The sequence below is a fragment of the Eschrichtius robustus genome, chromosome 3 (assembly GCF_028021215.1).
Source record: "Eschrichtius robustus isolate mEscRob2 chromosome 3, mEscRob2.pri, whole genome shotgun sequence".
Taxonomy (NCBI): Eukaryota; Metazoa; Chordata; class Mammalia; order Artiodactyla; family Eschrichtiidae; genus Eschrichtius; species Eschrichtius robustus.
In genome coordinates, this window is record NC_090826.1 from 116,924,764 (window position 1) to 116,947,155 (window position 22,392).

Below are 22,392 nucleotides of genomic sequence, written 5' to 3' on the forward strand. Positions count from 1 at the left end.
GAGGTCACGAGGTGGAACTGGAAGGCAACCAGGCCCCATCCATAGGTTACCTAGGGGCTTTGTCTCATTAACAAAAGACACCTTTATCTTTCTTATCACAGGAAACGCCAAGGGTTTTAGAAGCTTCGTGCCAGGTACAGGAATGAAGACCAAATATCAAGGGGCAGGGGGATAAATTAGGAGCTTGGGATTAACAGATACACACTACTATATACTGATTTATTTTTATTTATTTATCTATTTGGCTGCACCAAGTCTTAGTTGCAAAACGCAGACCTTTGTTGCCAGGTGCGGGATCTTCGTTGCAGCATGCGGGATCTTTAGTTTCGGCATGCGAACTCTTAGTTGCGGCATGTGGGAGCTAGTTCCCTGACAAGGGATCGAACCTGGGCCCCCTGCAGTGGGAGCGTGAAGTCTTAGCCACTGGACCACCAGGGAAGTCCCATACTATATACAAAATAGACAAACAACAAGGTCCTACTATATAGCACAGGGAGCTATATTTATCATCTTGTAATAAACCTGTAATGGAAAAGGATCTTTCATATATGTATTTTTTTTTTTTATTAATTAATTTATTTATTTTTGGCTGTGTTGGGCCTTCGTTTCTGTGCGAGGGCTTTCTCTAGCTGCGGCAAGCAGGGGCCACTCTTCATCGCAGTGTGCGGGCCTCTCATTATCGCGGCCTCTCTTGTTGCGGAGCACAGGCTCCAGACGCGCAGGCTCAGTAGTTGTGGCTCACGGGCCCAATTGCTCCGCGGCATGTGGGATCTTCCCAAACCAGGGCTCGAACCCGTGTCCCCTGCATTGGCAGGCAGACTCTCAACCACTGCGCCACCAGGGAAGCCCTCATATATGTATTTTATATATATAACTGAATCACTTTGCTGTACACCAAAAACTAACACAATATTGTAAATCAACTATACTTCAATTAAAAAAGAAAATTTAAAAAAAAATCACTTATATCTCTATCATTTATCTATCTATCATCCATCTATCCATCCTATTGGTTCTGCTTCTCGGAGAACCCCGACTAACACAGAAACCTCCTAGGAGCTCTCATAGTGTAGTATTTCTCTCCATCGTAGTGTGATTCTTCAGTTAACACAGACTCTAATTTCCATAACTGCACAGCTGGTGCCCATTTTCCCCTCACCTTTGCATCTCGAGTGCCTAACTCTGTTTTTGGCTTACCAAGTTAGGCTCCTGGTAAATATGTATTTAATACCTAATGAATAAGAACAGAACTTTCACTCATGGAGCTTACAGTCTAGTAGGAAAAGACGGCAAATGAGACAATTTCAGTGCTCTATGACGAGCAGTTACTTTCAGCTCCAAATGCCATAACAGCTTGGAGGTGCAGCTCCTAACCCAAGCTATGGGGAAGGAATAAGTCGCAAAAGTCTCTCTGAAGGAGGTGACACTTGAGCTGTGCCTTAAAGGACAAATAAGGGTTAATCATGAGAAGTAGAGAAAGGAAATGTGCTAGGCAGGAGTAAGAGCGCATGCAAAGACTTCAGGCATAAGAGCCCTTATGGGAAACGGACAAGCCTGACACGGGACCTTTGGATGCAAGGCTAGTGTGCTTGTGTATTATCCCAAAGGTGAGGGGGGCTGTTGAGGTAGGCGTGACATGCTCGCTTTGTACTTCAATCAGATCACGTGGAAGATGGATTGCAGCCAGGGAGGGAATGGAGTCAGGGAGCTCTGCTGGAAGGCTTTGCCCTAACCCAGAGGAGAGGTTGTGACCACCAGGGTTGAGGTGGTGTTAGCGCTGATGCTGAGAAGGCCAATCTGAGCTAGAGGCGGAGCAGATGGGATTTGGGAACCCAGGGGAAACCGGGCAGGAGGAGAGAATGACTCCAATTTCTGGGCTGGGCAGCTCGGAAGTACAGAAGGGGCGAGTATGAGGTCATGGGTGGGGGAGGAGGAGGGAACTGAGGGGAGTTGGGAATAAGCTGTGTTTGAAATTTGAGTCACAGGGGAGGGAATTAACATTTGTTGAGCAGCTGCCATATCCCAGATCCTGCGCTGGGTGCTTTTGGTTGATCGCCTCAGTTATTCTCTGTAACTGGCCATTTAAGAGTTTAGTGTGTGGTTTGGGAGCAAGGTCTCACTTTGATCTCACAACCACACACGGGTCGTATCTCCGTCTCACAGAAGGAAACCCGGAAAGGTCAGGTTCCTTCCCCAAGGCCACAGAGCTGGGAAGTGGCAGAGCCAGGATTAGAACAGAGGCTCCATCTCCCAGGAGAGGGCTCTTCCCCCATCCCAGGCTGCCAGCTGAACCCCACATTGCCAGTTCCGTAGTGGAGAAGGCCTGAGGCCTGCTCTTGGGAAAAACACAGGTACGTGTGGGGTAACTCCTGTCTCTCCTTTCCTGTCTGCCCCATAGGGCCGGCCTCTCCCCGACTGAGCCACTCTTGCTTCCCTGCTGCCCGTGACCTCTGACTTCCCACCCTACCCCCAAGGCTGGATAAAGGCCAGCAGCGATATTCCTCGGAAGATCCCTGACAGCACATGACACACGCGGGCCTTAAAATGACCACACAGGATTGGAATCTTACTCTGTATTTGAAATCAGGAAAAAATCAGGGAAAGTCACCGCTTTGAGCTCAGCTCCAAGGAAAAGCTGTGGTGTTGGGAAGGAGGACATTTGTCCTGGCGGGGGGGCGAGGGAGGTGGGCAGCGCTGGGAATTGGCAATCAACTTCCCGGGCTTTTAGAGCTACGGCCAGGATATATAATTCCTTAATCTTCTCCTTAACAGCCCCTGGGAGTCAAATGCAAACCACCCAGTGACTCTGGCCCCAGACCCCCCAGCAGGGCCAGGAGGAGCAGCCCCTCACCATGACAACCCACCTCACCAAGTAGGAAACAGGGGAACAGAAAGTGGTCTCTGAGCCTGGAACGGAAAGGGGAAGGAGAATGCATTCTGTGGAACGTACAGAACACCCACAGGCCTCACATAACTCAACCGTGGGCACAGAAGCGAGGCGCCGGAGGCAGGGGCCTCAGGAATGATGAATGATGAATGGGAGCAGGCATGATGAATGGAGGCACCCTAGAGAATACTTCAGCACTTTCACAGAATGTGAGGGCCTTAAGGGTTCTATTTCTTGTCCAACTCCTTCATTGTGTAGAGGAGAAAAGCAATTGGTAGAAAAGTGAATAGATTTATCCAAGGCCACGCAGCTGAGAACAGAGGCAGGATCAGGCCCAGAACTACAGAGTCCAGGGTCCTAGTCCCTGAGAAGGATGGATCCCTTCCTCCCCACCTGTCGGCTGCTCTGGACCCTGAGCTCTTGGGCCTGCTTGTGCAGGATGCCCACCCCCATCAATCCCAGTGAGTCTGGAGTGGGGAAAATAACGACCCAGGGCTGACATTCACTACCATCCTCTGGAGCCCTCCTGGGGGCCAGTGAAGTTCAGGCACCAGAGGGCCAGCCCTTCCTGGAAAAGGGGAGAAACAGGCACTGAGTGGCGATTAAGGTAATTAAAGCTCTAACCAAATTCCATGCCACACGGAATAAAGGATGCGGGCGTGTGGGTTCCTGGCTGTTCAAGCCCCTCCCCCGCCACACCCCCAGCCTCTGACTCTGCAGCCTCAGTGACAAGGGTGTCCCTGCCCTTCCTGGGAGCTTGCACGCCTGAGTCCAGTCACTTTGGGGTCTGCTGGTCTCTTCCTCTCGCCCCCAGAACAGGCTGACGCCAGGCCCCCCGCCCTTCCCCAGGCCCTTGGTCCACTAGGATGGTACAGGGGGCTGCACTGAGAGTGGCTCTCCGACCACCGGTCCCACCAACCATCTCACCTTCCCAACCCCACCTGGGAGGTTGGCTATTTGCATTTTACTGGGGGAGGAATGGAAGCAATTTGAGGACCAGTTACGGTCCCAGAGCTTGTGAACCAGACTAAAGATTATGGGCATCAGAAAAGGGAGAGAAGGGTGGGTGTGTGCAGGAGGGGTTTGAGGTGACTGAGAGGCAGAGGGGGGCTTCTAGTCTACTCTCTTAGCTTATCGTTTCCTGCTTGGCATTGCCTCCTAACAGGTTCCCCTGTCTCCGGCTCCCGTGCCCTCACCTCTCCCGACTCGGTCTTTGTATAATTCAAATCTGACTGTGTCTCTACCTTGAGGAAATCTTGCAGTAACTCCCCCACTGTTAGCAGGGGGAGCCTGGCTCTTGGGCAGAGCCTGAAGCCCTGCCTCTCTCCATGCTTATTTCTCCTCAGTCCCCATCTCAGCCTTACGCAGTGCTGGCAGGCCCCAGCACCCTGTGTTCTGTGGCATCGGGGCCACTCACGCCCTTCCCTGCCTCCTCACTTGGCTCGCTCCTGCTTGCCCTTCGGGACTCACCTTCCCAGCCAGGCCTGCCCTGCTCTGCCCTGCGCACACCTCACAACTCCTGCCACCCTGCTGGGCAGACTTCTAGTCCAGCAATTGTCACTGTGTGCCAATGGTCTGTTTGCTTTTTTTCCCCACCTTTGAGCTGCCTGAAGGCAGGGACCATATGTTACTCATCTGTGTACCCAGGCCTGGCTCCATAAAGGCTGAAAGATGAAACCATAAATGAACACAGAAATGAATGTGGTAGTAACACTTCCCCCTGCCTCCCACCAGAGCCAGCCTAGTGAACGGACCAAGGAGAGGCCAGAGGGTGAGAGCCGCCTTGGTGACCCCAGTGGTCAGATAACCATCACCGAGTCCTGGGATCCTGACATGATGGATGGACCTGTTCGTTCTCCACACCCCACGAGGCTCACAGTGTTTCCCGGGATGGGAGGGGCTGCTGGTGCCTGCCCAGCGCCACCTGGTGGGCAGAATCTCCACTGCATTCCCCACCCAGGAGCCCAGCAAGCCTCCCCCACTTCCACCCTGCCCCACTCCCCTCCCCTCCTGGGGGAACGCCCTCGAAGGCCCCAGCCCCGATTGGGCAGCCGAGAGGGTACAGGCGCCACCCCCAGGAGGCCAGGCAGTATGGCCTGGAGTGTCAGAGCACAGTGTCACTGGCTGGAGAGGGAAGGCTGGAAGAAGAACCTCCCCTTCTTGCCCGCCTCAAGAGTTCCTCTGCGTCAACCAGCAAGGCTTGCAATTCACCCGGGGGAGTGGTCTCCTGTATCCTCTGAGGTCCAGGTAGAGACACCTGCTTGGAAATCTCAGAGCTCCTCCAACGGTCACTGCCCGAGGAGGGAAAAGTCGATTCAAGCCACTGGTTTGTCTGAAGCACTGTTCTCCTCTCCGCCCCGCCCCGCCCCCCGCAGCCTGTATGAGAGGAAACGTCCAGTTCCCCACCCTGTGCCCACCAGTCCGGATGTGTGATGGCATACAGATTGCAAGGCGTTTTGGAGACCACAGCAAGGGGTAAAACGGTCCATTTATGAAGATTTGGGAGGCAGGTCAGAGGCTAGAAGCTCCTGGCTGTGAGGTCAGGAAGGTCTTTGTATGACCAATTTTGTCATTTAAAATAATTCGTAGACGCCCACGCCACCTCCTTTACAGTCAGTCCGAGCCCACATGGGCTCAGACTTCTTCACCCGATGTCCATCTCAGGCCCCAGGCCAGTGTTTGCCTTCCGGACAGGGATCCTCCTCGTCCAACTTTCTCCCTCTCACCCAACAGTCAATTTAGGACTCTCAGAATTTGGAAGTATAACTCAGGGTTACATTATGACTTTCGTGGGCTCTAGGCATTTTGGTCTTTGTCGACCCCTTGTTCCATTAAAAAAATTTGTAAATTATATTTCACAACTGTCAGTATAAAAACAAATGTAATCCAGGCTGGATTCATTATTGTATATTCATGGTAAGTATATTTATTTTTATTTTTATTTCAAAAGAAATTAAATTCAAATCATGTTCATGAGCTCCCCGCCCCCCCCCCCAATATCGTGGCCCCCAGACACTGTGATTCCCGTGCCTAGTGGTTAAATCGGGCCCCTCAGGACTGAAGCCCGAACTGCACAGGTGCGCAAACGGGCCTTTTCACCGGGGCGCCCACGCCTGCGCCCTCTGTCGGCAGCGGCCCCAGCGGACATCAGGGAAGCCCAAGTTGCTTTTTTTTAAGGGACTAGTGACCGTGATTCTGATGGCCTCTCTGCTTCTCCCTGAATACCATGGGCAACCTTCAAAGTAGCCAGAACATCATGAGTCTAATCATACCAGTCCTTGAACTGTTTGGTTCCATGATCCAGAGGTTTCTCTGACTCTGGATTACGGAGCACGTGGAGTTGCAATGGGATTCTATCATAATAAAATTGCATTTCCTTGAAAATTACTGTTTGAAATCTTAGGAATTCTGAGAAACAGAAGTTAAGTGTTAGTGTAAGGTGGATTTCCATAGGAAGGTAAAATGAAATTTACATTACATGTGAGGAACAGATCCACAACACTTTGAATTATTCTTTCAATTAATAATTATCAAAGCAAAGAATATCATAAGGCCACAGATCCATGAATTCCCATTTCATTAAAGCCTCCACTTGGCAGCCTACACAGCTATTCAGTGAATATGAAAGTTCCCAACCAAAATACTGCCAAATCTGTTGAATCAAAGCATTAAATCTGTGGCTGAAAAGTTATGAAACCATTTATATTTATTTATTAAATGATGTTTTGACTGCATTAACAGAATCATTAGTTAAACACATCCTTTGTTTAAATCTGACAGACTTGTTCTGGATTACTTTTGTAAGCCGAACAAATAGAATAAAAATTAAATTTAAAAATAAACTGAACTATTTGGCATGTTAGATCATTAGGTGAAGAATTGTTTTGGTGACCACCTAGAGGGGTGGGATAGGGAGGGTGGGAGGGAGGGATATGCCAGAGGGAAGAGATATGGGAACATATGTATATGTATAACTGATTCACTTTGTTATAAAGCAGAAACTAACACACCATTGTAAAGCAATTATACTCCCATAAAGATGTTAAAAAAAAAAAAGAATTGTTTTGTATGTCATCAGTTTTATAAATTCACATGGTGACATATCAAGTTTCTCCAAGTAGGGAGGCATATACCTGTAAAAGATTAGAACCAGCATGTCCTGTTTTACATATATAATTATATTGTGTTATGAAATTGTGAAACTTAGAGAACTACTCAGCCTCTTAAGTCCCAGTTCCCACATTTTTTAAATGAAAGCTTGGACTAGTCTGTAGTTTTCAAACGATTTTAGCTATAAAAACGTTTCTATCAAGTGAAATAATCATAGTTAATAATAACAGGTAATGTTTGTGTTTTCACTTTTCGTCCTCACGACACCGTATGACCAGTGTCCAATTTATATTGCACTTGAAGAAACAGAGGCCAGAAGAGGTTAGCTAACATACTCAAGATCACACAGCTAACCACAGAGCTAGAATTCAAACCCAGTTCTTGCAACCACAAGTCTCATGCTCCTTAATCATTTGAAGCCCTCTCTGCGAAGCAAAGAGGGGGGCTTTGCTGACTGAAGAGCAAGTGGGGGCTCCCCAGAGCCCCACTAACTCTACTTCTCATCCTAGGAGTCCAGTTTAGGAAGTGCCTGTTTTTTTTTCCTTTAAAAAAAAAAAATTTTCAACTAAGAGTTTTGCCTTTATATCTGGTCAAATAACTAAAAAATTTTTTCATCATGATTAAAACAGATTTTAATATTCTCATAGCTCTCATTGGTCATCCGGTCCCACGTCGTCCCCCCTCCCCCCAGCTCCCCCATCTGCCTTCTTCAATAGATTGAGGGATTCCCAGGAGTCTGCAGACCCACAATTAAGAAATTCAAGTAAAATTCGGGTGGAGACCATATACAGAATATATGGCATATAGTGACATCTACTGGTAAATTGTGGTATTGCATCCAACTTCCTCTTACAGGAAATGAGGATCCCACGGCTAAATTCTACCCAGTTGCAGATGTAAATCAAAATAGGAGAAATTTCTGTCATACAGAGAAAGCAAGGGCGAGATTTCCCAGCACAGTTAAAAGTCCGAGTTATGGTCCTGACTTTGCAATCAATACGCTTGGTGCCTTAGCTCCAGGACCTCACCTTGAATCACCTGGGCTTTACCATTGTGCCTCCAAAGCACTAAGGGCACCCTAAGGGGCCATGTCAGAGAGGCAGAGCCAAGAGAGTGTGGCTCCTCTCCTCCTCCTAATCTAGACACTTCTCTCTTTATCTCTTCATATGCCAATTTTTAAAATAATGTTCTGTTTTCAAAAAGAATTCCACATCTCTTTTCAAAAGTTTCTCAAAATTCTGTTTGTACTATAAAGACCTGGCCAACCTACGTCAGCATTTACTGTGCCTACCACATTTCAAGGTCCTGTACTAACTCTTTATGAGCTACAACATAGGAGTCCCAGCCCCCTTCTCTTAAAGAGCTTACAGGGACTTCCCTGGTGGTGCAGTGATTAAGAATCTGCCTGCCAATGCAGGGGTCACGGGTTCGATCCCTGGTCCAGGAAGATCCCACATGCCGTAGAGCACCTAAGCCCGTGCACCACAATTACTGAGCCTGTGCTCTGGAGCCCACGAGCCACAACTACTGAACCTGCATGCCACAACTACTGAAGCCCGTGGGCCTAGAGCCCATGCTCTGCAACAGGAGAAGTCCGCACACCGCAACGAAGAATAGCCCCCCCTCGCGGCAACTAGAGAAAGCCCGCGGGCAGCAACGAAGACCCAGTGCAGTCAAAAATAAATAAATTAAATAATTAATTAATTAAAAAAGAACAAAGAACTTACAATACGATTGTGGAATAAAACAAGCACACCATCTGTTCCTTCCTTGAATAAGTATTTTTGTCAAACCAATTAGGATATTTTTTCCATGTGATCATATCTCTGATTTTATAACACAAGTCAACGAGAGAGACAATTCTTTTTGTAGTCAATCTTGCTGGAAGGCATCTTTGCTATAAAATGAGTGTCTCAGGAGTCTCTTGGGAAGAAACCGTTATGGACTTGAGAGCCACTGTCATTACTATGTAACAGTGTTCCTTCTCATGGGAAGTGTATCAGATTAGAGACTTGGCCAGTAGTGTCTGCTGTTCTTAAGCAAAGTACATAAGGTTCTGAGGTTCCCAACCCAGACAACAGGCTATATATCTGCAAATTTCCCATTCAAAGTCCATCTTCATTTTGTAATCAAGTTGTTTGATTTTTAAACATTTCTATTAAAGAATAGGGAGCAATGTACTACTCAATGATCCAAATAAGGTAATAATAATATCATGAATTATTAGTGTTGATTAAGTACTCACTCTGGCCCAGAAATTGTTCTAAGAGCATTAACTTATTTTATCCTCACAAAATCCCTAAAAACTACATTTTATTCTTATCATCATTTTACAGAGGAAACTGAGGCACAGAGTCATTAAATAACAAGGAAGTTACCATTGTCTGACACCACTGATCCAGACTTTCTTCCCTTGGGGAAGTTATAAAAGGGAGTCAGACTAGCTCCATCCTCCCCCTTAGCCCATTGCTTACTCTCAGAGGCCTTGCTGTGGGCCCCCTGCTGCACCCAGCTCTGGGCTCTGGTATTATTTGGACAGATGAAGAATCCCATCTTCTGCCCAGGGCCAGCAGTGGCATGGGCAGTGCCTGAATATTGCTTAGCATTGTGTTCAATAAGGAAAAGGAAATTTAGAAAGAGAGAGTCAAGTTTTTGGACTGTCTCTATCTCTTAGCATCCTGTATAAGTCTATATTCGATAAGATTAGGTTGATCAAATCTACTCCTCCTTTAGATTAGACAAAGAGGATTATCTAATCCTGTTCAAGTTGGGCCCCCTTGGATAATATTTAAGGCAAAAAGATGAGAGTTTCAAGACTCTAATGGGCATTAAAAAATCAGAATTATTTTACTTTCCCCTTTTTCCTCTATCCAAGAAAATCCAAAGTACTTGATTATAATATGTATAGTTTCCAGATCTTGGTTGAAGATGAGATTTTCTTTTCAAGTGTCTGAGAACTCTCTATAAGACCACCTTCCCTACTCTACCCTACTCTGGCCTTGCAAGGGAAAAGACCCCCAAACCACAGCCAAGCCCTGTGGGCACCGTAGGATAACTCTCAAAGGGAAGTGTTCTCACCTTTTAATTATCTTCAACAGCAGGAATGATCAGCTGGAAACTCCCAGCCATAACTCACTGACATCGTAGACCAGCTGAATAGACAGGTCTGCCCTGATAGATACATTATGCGGCAAGCAAAGAACAAAGAAACCCATCATCACTATGTGTTTTCATCCCTTTTGTAATATGTATAATTTATCTTCTTTTGGAAAGGTGCATATAAATTTTAATGCAACTTGCTTAAGAATAATAAAGTCACAGTTCGTTACTCCCATTTGTTTCCCAGGAGAAAGGGGAAAACCTTAACTTCACGATGAGTATTAAGGGGACTTCAGGCCCAAAGGGGAGGCATCTCTGATATGTTACGTCCTTAAAACAATAAAAAAAAAAAATCTATGTGATCCCAAGACAACCCCATCCTTCACACACTGACTAAGAAGCCTTAGGTGACATTGAACAAGGAGGCACATATCTCAGGATTTCAGGATTAGCGAGATGGATTCCCCTTAAGAGCAAAAGAAAACACCAGGCACAGAATTTCTGGAAACAAAGAGTATTAAGGACATTGCCTAACAACCTCCCATCCAGTGTATTTTTCCCTTCCACAATATCCTTGGCATATGGTCTGCCCTCCTTTTTGTTGTCCAGAAACTGAGGAAAAGACTATCTAATTCAACATTAGAGACAAATGCTTATCTCCTGGGTGACTATAAATCCCAGGCAGCCTTCAGGCAGTAACCTGCTGAATAGGCTACAATATTCTCAAAGTGTGGACTGGAAAACAGAAGCTGCCTATCCATCTCTGTCCTCCGCGCCGGGCTCTGAGAGACCTCATAGATGCACAGCAGGCCCACTTTTCAATCTGAGAGTCAATGCAAGTGAAATAGGTAGTGTTTCCAGTCCAAAATGACAGTCTGAGTCAATAAATTTAACACTGTTCCTTCATAATTCCCAGATGAAGTGACTTCTGGGGCAGAAGAGGACAAACACTCAATGCCTCAGTGTGACATGGACCAGAGATGAGATGAGGATTTTGTGGAGGGTGGTACCAGATTCGAACCCCACAACCTCCTTGAGAAGAGGACAGATGCTGGAGTTCTCAAGGAGGGGCAAGTGGCCAAAAGTACGCCCAAAGCTTGTTCGCGGCACAGAAAGCATGAGAATGGAGCAGAGGTACTGATGAGGTCTGCTCTTGGTGCGGGCCACCATGCTATTTGGAGAGATACAGCGGCCCTTTCAGCCTCAGCGGCCACAGAAGGAGCCCTTGAGTCAGAGGTGAGACTGGCTGCCCTTGGCCACCTCTCTCTTACCCTCACACACCATGAAATGTCTAAGGTGATTAAAGTCAAGAAGATATAAACTTGTTTCCTTTGCTGAAGGGACGCATAATCTCTAACAGAACATCTATCCTTTCCTATATTGGACAAGCACAGACCTTCTTCTTTAAGGATGAGAACATGGAGGAAAATTACCAGATATAGAAATAAAGAGGCCACTATGAGGCAGTGCCAGGCAAATTCAATAAAATAAGGTTCACGAGGGTATACTGTAAGCAAACCTTGAATGTCAAAGATAAAGAAAAAAGGCCTATAGCCATCCAGGTAGAAAGCAAAACCAACAGGCTATTTATACTGAAAAGCAGCAGGTTTCTGCTTTGGAACCTTAAATGCAAAAATGTCATTCGGTAGCTGAACAGATCATTCATTTGTGTAATGGAAGAAGATACTGCAGGGAAAATAAGTGTGCTTCAGCTATACCTTTGGCACAGAGGACTCATACTCATAATATGGGGCAAAAGGGGTTTCATAAAAATACAGTATGATTCTATATTCTATATTCAGAAGTAAAACTATAAACAAAAAAGTGAGATTACATTAACTCAAAATTCAGGATAATGGTTCCATTTGGGGAAGAACTAGAGGGATGCCATTGGAAATTCTGAGGTGTTGGTGAAGTTCTATTGATATTCCTTAGGCCAGTGGTAGCTTCATGGGTGTCTGCTTTATTATTACCCTTTAAATTGTACAAATACATGTTGTATACTATTCTGTATATATAACATGTTTCAAATAAAAATTAGGAAAAAAATACATCTAAAATAGAGAATAAAGAAAATGTATAAATGAAAAATTAACTTTTTTAAGATTTAAAGAATGTACCAGTTAATGCAATTTTTAAAAATTAAGCATGGGCAGAAGTAGGAATATTATATAAAGTATATTTTAAGAAAAAATCTGATAAAGCACCAAAAAGAGAAAGAGAGGAAGACTACAATGGATGAATCTCATCTGTGAAAACAGATGAAAAATTCCTAATAGGTTTTTTTAAAAATAGGAAATTAGACTAAGAGGTATATTATTAAGGCTTATCTAGTACTGTTAGGTACTGTTAGACTTTATAATGAAAATATGCACGTGGTTTGACACTAGAAAATGTCTTATACTGAATTCAGAGAAAAATCTCAGGATAATAACAGTAGATGCCAAAAAGTCATTCAATCAAATTCAACACATTTTACTTATATTAATAAAAAATCGAAACATCAGAGAACTATAAAAATATACATCTTTGAAGTCAAACACTAGGGGCATTCCTATTAAAATCCAATATAATATAAAGATGTCTGCTATTACGACCATTATTCAAAATTAATAGGAAGTTTTAGGCAAGTGTAATAAGGTAAGAAAAAAGAATAAAGAAGTATACATATTGGAAAAGACAATTATAATTTTTTGCATGATGATATAATTATTTGAAAAATCAAGAAAATTAATGGAAAAATGATTAGTACTAATGAGAGAGTTCTTGTGTTGTGTTCAATTGCAAAATAAGTGTACAAAACTTAATAGTAACGGTCACAACCTCAAACGCCTTCAGGCAGACAATAAAAATGAATGACGCAGACTGGTGGGGACCTTCTGTGACTGTAGGAGACAACAGCTTCCCAGCTCCCAGTACATTTTTATCAAGAAAGAAAGTGACCACAGAGTCGCTAGATATTCTGATTTTTCAAGAGAATTTGGAAAATTATATCTTTGTATAAAATTTTCTGATTTTATATGTACATAACTAATTCAAAAATTACATGGACTAAATATATCCATAGGCTAGATATGACCACGGGCCTCCAGTGTGCAACTTTTGATCAGCATTTTCCTGTATAACGATTCTGCAAATATAATGGAGGAAAATGTGAAATGGGACAAAAACTGATTAACTGTTCAAGAGCTCACCATTTGAAATAAATAAAACGAAATTTCTACTTCTTATATCACACCAAATAAAGTCCGGAGGGTAAAGATTTAAATGTAACATAAGAAACATAACAAGCTCTAGAAAAAATATAAAGCTGAATACTTATATAATCTTGGTGTGGGGAAGGCTTTCTAAAACTAACAATAAACAAAGAAATTATAAAAGGAAAAGTCTGACCTTGATTACATATACTTTTTAAATATTTCAGGTCTCAAAAACTAAAAAGCTGGTGGCAGACTAGGAAAAATATTTAAAACACAAAGGATCAATATCTCTTATACAGAAAGACCGGTCTTACAAATCAGTAACAAGCACCTTCAGAAAATATCAAGCACAGGATGTGGAAAAGCAAGTTGCAAAATAAGAAATGCCAACAGCCGATGAATATATGGTAACATCCCATGTCACCAGTAATCAAAGAAATACAAATAAAACCAGTGACTCAATGCCATTTTCCCCTACTGACTTGCCAAAGATTTTTTAAAATTGTTTTTGAGGCCCAGTATTGACAAAGACATTTATTGTTGGTAGAGGTATTTTTGAATACAACTTGTAGAAAAATCTGGCAATATGGGTCAGAATGCTTTAACTCAGCAAGTCCATTGCTGGAAGTTTAGTCTAAGGAACTAAGAATATATACAATAATTCAGGTGCAAGAATATCATTATTGATATAATAGCAGAACCCAAAAACAAACAAAAAACAGAACAATGCAAACACTAATTGAGAAATAGCTTAATTAGTACATTCATACTGGGAAATTCTTGGCAGTCAATTTAAGAAGTCCTGGAAGAATATTTATTATTATTGAAAGATAGTCACAATACATTGCTTAGAGTTTTGTTTTTGGTTCTTTTTTTGGGGGGGGGGGGGGATATGTCTTTTAAGTCTCCTTTATTTATTTATTTTTTAAAATTTTTATTGGAGTATGTTGTGTTAGTTTCTGCTGCACAGCAAAGTGAATCAGTTATGCATATACATAAAGCCACTCTTTTTTAGATTTCCTTGCTAAGGGTTTTTTAAATTTATTTTTAATTACATTTAAAACATAAAATTAAGTCTATTTTTATTTTAGATTAGTGTGACTCCAAACTACACAGTGTATGTACAGAGATCAGAAAGGATATATCTCAAGATATCAACAGTAGTACTAACAGAGGTTATCTCTGGATTGTGAGGTTATGATTATTGTATTCCAAATTTCCTTTTTTATTTTTTTATTTATTGTTTTTTATTTTATTTTTTTATTTTTTTGGCTGTGTTGGGTCTTCATTGCTGTGCATGGGCTTTCTGTAGTTGTGTTGAGCAGGCTTCTCATTGCAGTGGCTTCTCTTGTTGCAGAGCACAAGCTCTAGGTGCGTGGGCTTCATTAGTTGTGGCATGTGGGCTCAGTAGTTGTGGTTCACGGGCTCTAGTAGCTCTGGTTTGCAGGCGCACGGGCTTAGTTGCTCTGCGGCACATGGGATCTTCCCGGACCAGGGCTCAAACCCATGTCCCCTGCATTGGCAAGTGGATTCTTAACCACTGCACCACCAGGGAAGCCCCCAAACTTCCTTTTTTAACATTTTGTTTTTCTATAAAGAATATCTTGTTTTGATAACAAGGGGGAAAGCTTTATTTTTAATTAAAAAATAAGGAAACCTGGGGGTACCAGGTGGACTAATTGATTATTATAGTTACATAGCTATAAGTATTAGAAGGCGCTAGATAGAGTTCACATAGTTCAGTTTGCTCTGTGTGTGTGTGTAAATAGGTATACTGTATATAATCATCAAGCTCACCTTTCTACTTATGTTTTGCTTAGACTGCTTTTTTTTAAATAAATTTATTTATTTTATTTATTTATTTTTGGCTGCATTGGGTCTTCGTTGCTGCACGTGCTCTTTCTCTAGTTGTGGCAAGCGGGGGCTACTCTTCGTTGCGGTGCGCAAGCTTCTTGTTGCGGTGGCTTCTCTTGTTGCGGAGCATGGGCTCTAGGCATGTGGGCTTCCATAGTTGTGTCATGTGGGCTCAGTAGTTGTGGCACATGGGCTCAGTATTTGTGGCTCACGGGCTCTAGAGCACAGGCTCAGTAGTTGTGGCGCATGGGCTTAGCTGCTCCATGGCATGTGGGATCTTCCCGTGCCAGGGCTTGAACCCATGTCCCCTGCATTGGCAGGAGGATTCTAAACCACTGCACCACCAGGGAAGCCTTAGACTGCTTTTAAAATAAAGTCATTTGGCTTCCCTGGTGGCGCAGTGGTTGAGAATCCACTTGCCAATGCAGGGGACACGGGTTCGAGCCCTGGTCTGGGAAGATCCCACATGCCGCGGAGCAACTAGGCCCGTGAGCCACAACTACTGAGCCTGCGCGTCTGGAGCCTGTGCTCCTCAACAAGAGAGGCCGCGATAGTGAGTGGCCCCTGCTTGCCACAACTATAGAAAGCCCTCACACAGAAACGAAGACCCAACACAGCCAAAAATAAATAAATAAACAAATGTGGGGTTTTAATAAATAAATAAATAAATAAAATAAAGTCATTTGCTAAACGTTGGTAAAGAGAGCCTCCCCAGAAATGTGCAAAATGCCATAAGACAGCTTAGGCAGGATTTAATGTAACACTCTGAAAAATTAAAATTTATTGCAAATAATCCACAAAGTGGATTTTCTGCATGTGGTTTATTAGAGTTGCCTGTAAGAACCTGGTTTATCCACAGTAACTTAATGGACCTTAGACAAATATGTATAGGCCCAGAGAGAGATTTACTGGCAGCCTTGGGCTTCCTGCCAGGCCTAGTTAACAGTGAATTCCTGCCAACCCTTCAAACACACATAAAGAATCCAGAAATATCTTGCCGATGATTTAGGCAAGGAAAAGTGTGGAGCTGTGAAGGGTCTGACATTTACTAGATAAATCTGTAGTGTATTCATAAACAATGCAAGTGTCCAAAATAAACTAAGTGGGACATGTAGAACGTACAAATTAAAAGCCTGCACTTTAAAAACAAAATGGCATTTCTCTGACCTCACCGACCACTCCCTGTCTCCATTGCCCGTTGCTGCCCAGATAGACTTTCTAATGTGACAGTGCCCAGGGCTCGGTCTTAGGTACCTCCCAAGTGACCTCACCCTGCCCCTTGTTTTAAGTAAAGTCCGTAATCTGGTGGCTCCCAGATGTACATCCAGCGGCCCCCATGCTTCCCCACTAAGACATCCGACCCCTCAAATTTGACATGAGATTGATCGATTCCAAACTCCATCTTCCTCCCTAAATCTGCTCCTTCTCTCCGTCTTCACAGCTCAGTAAAGGGCATTACTGTCCTTTTAGTTGCTCAAGCCAAAAGCCTAGGATTTGATTTGGATTTCCCTTTTCTTCTCCCTGACATCAACATCAGTTCCATCAGCAAGTCCTGTCAATTCTCTCTCCAAAATATAAAAATACATGCTAAATCCACCCCCTTCTCACCCTCTCCAGTACTACCCCTTGATTCAAACCACCATCACCTCTCATCTGGATTATTGCAATAACGTCCAAGTTGGTCTTTTTAGAATCCTTTCTCTATCACCAAACTGAATTTTTTAAATGTAATTTATACATGTTTAAATCCCTCTAGTGGGTTTCTATTGCACCTAGTAATAAAAAACCTGAACTGCCCACAAAGGCCTACAAGTTCTGCGAACGCCCTTCCTCTACTCCCCACTCCTTGCAAATTATTCTCTAGCTACAAGGGCCTTCTTTCTATTTCTGGGATTCCAAGTTCATCCTACCAGAGGGCCATTGCGCTGTTTGTTTCCTTTGCCTCAAAGTTCTCCCACCCAACTCCCACCCCATTCCCATTCATTAGTTTTTAAAACAGTAGGAAATTAAGAATATGCATTGAGGGCACATAGTGGTAACTGTCAAATAGAAGACCTGGGTACCTGTCTCCCATTATTTTCAAGGTATAACACCTACCCCAAACCAATACTGCTAAGGACTGCAGTCAGCAATAACTGAGAAAATACCTTGGCTCACGGTTTCCTCTTCTCTAGGACCAGTACCAACAGTTAGCTTCTCTCTTGGAAATTTAAAACCTGGACCCAGAGATCTGGAGACTGGAGGTCACTGGAGCTGGTCACCAGCTGTGGAAGTCCCCAAACTGCCCAGTTTCTTGTGTTCCCAGACTTTCTTGTTCAGCTCTTTCTTTGGAGTTTATGAACTATCCAGTACTCTTCAAATAAGTCCCTTGGCTAACATTTGTTTCTGTAACTTACACCTGAATTTTGACTAAAATAATGAAGGACTCCATCTTAATTGCCTACTCTGCTTGCTAGAACTCAGCCTCACAGAATTCTTCTTTTACTGGTGACTATTGGCTAACCCAGGACATCCTTGGAACCCAAAATCAGCACTGATGTTGGCATACTTGGACAAGTTAATGTTCATCCTGTCCCCTCTGATACATACGTGCATACACACACACACACACACACACACACACACACACACACACGCTCCTGAATTCTCTCCAGGTCCTCTCATCATTCTTTCTCTGGCATCCTGGAGGATGGACTCTGCTCTGCCTTGATGTTTACTCACAGCTCATCTCTCCACTGCCTGCTTGTACGTGTACATGAAGGGGCCTCATGCAAACACAGCAATAAATCTGAACTCTGAGAAGGAAACCTCTCTCTCTCCTAAGAGGAATTCACTTCCCTTGCCTTTTCTGGTTAATCTTCTTTCCATTTCCTTTTCCCCAGTAGTTATATTTTCATCACCAGGGCAGTGGGCTTCACTTTTTGGAAGTCAAGGACCCCTTTGATGAAGTCTACAGACATTTCCCACAAATAAATGCGCACCCCTCCCCTGCACACACACACACAATTTTGCGTACAACAAAAGTTACTGGATTCCTGATTGAGAACTTCACTAGGAGTAGTACTTCTCTGACCTTCCACAACCCCATACACACTCACACCACTAATTCCCACCCTTCTCTACCAATGACTCATCCACGCCTCTGCTGCCAGAGATATTGATAAATTAAACGTGGTTCCTCCCTTCCAGAGTTTATTCTGCTGTAGGAAAAAAAAACATGCAAAGCATCCTTAACAATTATAGGCAGTTAAACTCATGAGTCATCAGAAGCTTCCCCCTTTAGAACACTTCCCCAGGACAAACATTTTAAAATTTCCTAGATTACAGTTTATCTCACACAAGTTACATTTTAAACGCTTTCCTTCAATGGGGAGGCACTCTTGGACCCTAGCTGAGAGTAGAAACAGCCACGTCTTATCAGCAGCACACTTATCAAGAATTTCTTAGATGGGTTATTTCCTGGGAAGATTATCACAGTAATTAATCTCATCCATTTTTTTGTTTTCAATTTCAGAAGGTGACATTTTTGACCTTGTTCCCAGATTCTAGGGATACTGTCAGTTTGAAACCTGCAGCTTCTTATACAGTGACTCTACCTTCTAATTAGAAAAGAGGTCTAAAAACGTTGGAGTTTTCTGGGTTGCCTTCTCCAAGCTAAATTAGAGTCAGCTGAGGAGACGAAAAGTTGGAAAAGAGAAGAAAGATGGAAAGAAGAAAGACTGGGTGAATGCAGTAGAGAAAGAACCATAAGATCGGAGGCAGGTCCAAAGTAAAGGAGCTGTTACAGTGGAGGATTACTGGACTGAATGTCAATATTATGACATAGTATGAGTGTGTTTCATGTTTGGTAATTGCAATCATTTTTGCTTTTGTTGTGGTCATCCATGTACAATGCTTGGTGTCAGTCTATTTATCTCTTGTAAAAATAAAATACAGTGTGTGTGTGTGTGTGTAAAAAAAAAAAAAAAAAAAACCTATGTATTCAAAAAAAAAAAATGATCGGAGGCAGGTCAGGGACTGGGCAGAAGAGTCTTTTTTTCTCATTAAAGCCAGTAGCTCACAATTGGCTTCAAGCCCCTAAGACATCTCTTCAGTCCGGTTAGCCTCCTAGCAGATGCATTTACTTTGATTTCTTGCTTTTCAGTAGAGTCAACATGGTCTAGAGTGGGGTTTCTCAACCTCGGTTCTGTTGACATTTGGGGCCAGAAAAGTCTTTGTTGTCAGGACTGTCCTGTGCATTGTAAGATGTTTAGCAGCATCGCTGGCCTGTACCCAGTACAGTACCCAGTACGTGCCCAGTACCCAGTAGATGCCAGTAACATCTCCCAGTTGTGGCCACCAAAAATGTCCCCAGAGTGGGGGGCAAAGTTGCCCCTGGCTCAGAATCACTCAATAGAGGACAGTTGCAGAGTCAGATTTAGGTTCCAACTCTAGCTCCATCCCTTACAAGCCTATGACCTTAAAAAAAAAAAAAAAAAAACTATTTACTTGAGCCTGTTTTCTTGTCCACAAATAATACTTATATTAAAAAGTTGTTTTGAGAATGGAATGAAATGTGTGAAAACCACACATTATTATTATTAAGTTCCCAACAGGTATTCAATAAGCATTTGTTCCCTCCCCATTCCAGCTTCATTTATTTAACAAATATTTATTGAGAATTTATGCTGTATACTAAGGATACAAGCACAAAACAATTCTTGCCCTCCACGAGGTTACCAACTCTGAGAGAAGACAGATATGCAAACAACTATACTAGACCAAGTGCATTAATAAAGTTTACCAAATCTTACAACTCTGGCCCTATTTTTCTTTCTTTTCTTAATAGTTAATGTCTCTCCATAAGCTCACCTTGCATGCCTCCTGGTAGTGGAAGGGGCCTGTGAGTTGGGTCTTAAAAAATGAGTGGTAGTTCACCTGAAGAACAGGAGAAGCACACATGGCAGAGAGACAGCATGGGCAAAGGCTTAATAGTGCAGTGATTTCAGGAAACTATGTATTATCCAGCGGGCTAGAGTGAGGCTGAGTAGGAGAAATTGGCACAAGATGGAGGATGCTACAGAATTTAGACTTTTTCTCGCAGGTCACGCATGGAGTCCTCTAGGATGCTTTTATCAGGATGGTGACAAGATCAGTCTGCTTTGGAAAGCATGCTCTGGCAGCAGTGGGGACGATAAATGAGAGGCGCAGTAAAGGGTGGGAGAGATGGGACGCACGAGGACCAGTCAGGAGCCAGATGAGACATAATGAGGGCCTGAACTGTAGAATCGGCAATGACAATGGTGAGATGCCAGCAGGCTCCAGGTACATTACAAGGCAGAGCTGACAGGAGTCAGTGACTGATTAGATGGGAAGGCAGGTAGCAAGTGAAGAAGAAGTAATAGGAGGTGATTATAAGATTCTAGCTTAGAAAATTAGGTGGATACTGAGGGCATTTAGAAGTGACAGGCACCCGGAAACTGCTCCCTTTCTTTTTCGCAGCTGCCGCCATTGACACTGGGCAAAGAAGCTCACTATCCCCAGCTCCCACTTGACAGATTCATGTACAACTCAATTCAACAAACCTAGGAAAGTATGTGGCACACCTAACAGCTTGATGACATGGGTTACTCCTGTTCATCTTTGCTTGGTTCTGGGAAAGCCCGAGGAAAATAATATCAATGACTAAGAAATAATCACTATCCCTAGGGAACTCACAGTCTAGATGGCTCAGACACACAAATGGGAAATTACTGTGCAATGTTATCCGCTCTATATAATAGAGGTACTAAATCAGAGAACGTTTCATTAAGGTAATCATTAAACTGTACAGGAGGGACTTCCCTGGTGGTCCAGTGGTCAAGACTCCACACTCCCAATGCAGGGGGCCCAGGTTCGATCCCTGGTCAGGGGACTAGATACTGCATGACACAACGAAGATCCCGCATGCGGCAATGAAGATCCCACAAGCCGCAACTGAGAACCAGCGCAGCCAAATAAATAAATATCTAAAAAAAAAAAAAAAAAAATAGCTGAATTAGGAGCTGGTAAAAGAGACAAGAGGATAAGAAGGACGTTTTAGCCAAAGAAACGGCAGATGCAAAGGCATGAAGAGGTGATGTGATTTGGTATAACTGTAGGGTGGGGTGCGGTAGATGAAGCTGGAGATATAGGCCAGGGCCCCATCAGGAAAGGTCTTGCGAGCTAAGCTAAAGATGATCAAAAGTATAATCAATCACCTAGTGATTTAAGCAAGGGAGTTTCAAAGAAAGCCCCCAATATTTACTCAGTATTAAAGGAAAACAGGTAAGGTAACAAACATCTCAGTACGTAGTGTTAAAAGATAAACCGAAGCATATTAAAAATTTTAAGATTATTTGAGCAAAAATTGACTCGAATTGGGCAGCATCAAACCGGAAGTGGTTAGGAGTGCTCCACCGACAGGAGCTAGGGGAGAGACTTTTATAGGGAAGAGGTGGAAGCAAAGCAAAAATTATTTGATTGGCTATATAGCTGTTGCATTATTTGGAAAAGCCTACTTGGTTGTTTATGACTTGTTGTCCTTAGGTTTCGGTTTCTTAACCTTTGAGAGGTTAAGGCTTTTTTAACCTTTACAAGCTTAGGTTTTGGCTTGCTTATGCAGGCTGCTAAGGTATTGGAACCATCTCGGTCTAATGGCCTCCTTGTTTAATTAATTTAACACTAGTATGCACCATGTTGTGTGCTAGCTTTGTCAAATGCATGGATTAGTGAAGTGCTCCCAATTACTTTATGTATCCGCTCTAGCCATTGTCACACTGAATTATAATCACCTTTCCATCTGTGTCCTCTATTAGACACTGTGAGTTCCTTGAAGCAAGGACTGTTGTCATAATCATCCTCATACCCCCAGCCTAGCTGAGTGTCTGGAACAAAATAAACCCTTAGGAAATGTTTACTAAATGAATGAATGAATGATCTGTTGGAAAACTTTTCCCCAAACTTCCTACCTTCTAGGGTCAATATCTAAATGACAAGGGTAGTACAGAGAATGGAGTAGTAAATTTTGCTCCAGAAGATATGGGTTCTGGTCCCGTCTCACATACTAACTCTGACCTTGGGCAAAGTGCATACATTCTAAGCCTTAGGGTTCTCATCTGTAAAAATGGATTTAAGACAATCCTCACATCTCAAAGTAACATGTGAATGTACCTTGTAACACTGCTCAACTTAGTTGTTTATATATATTTCATCTTCCTTACAAATTAACATGTGCTCAAACGT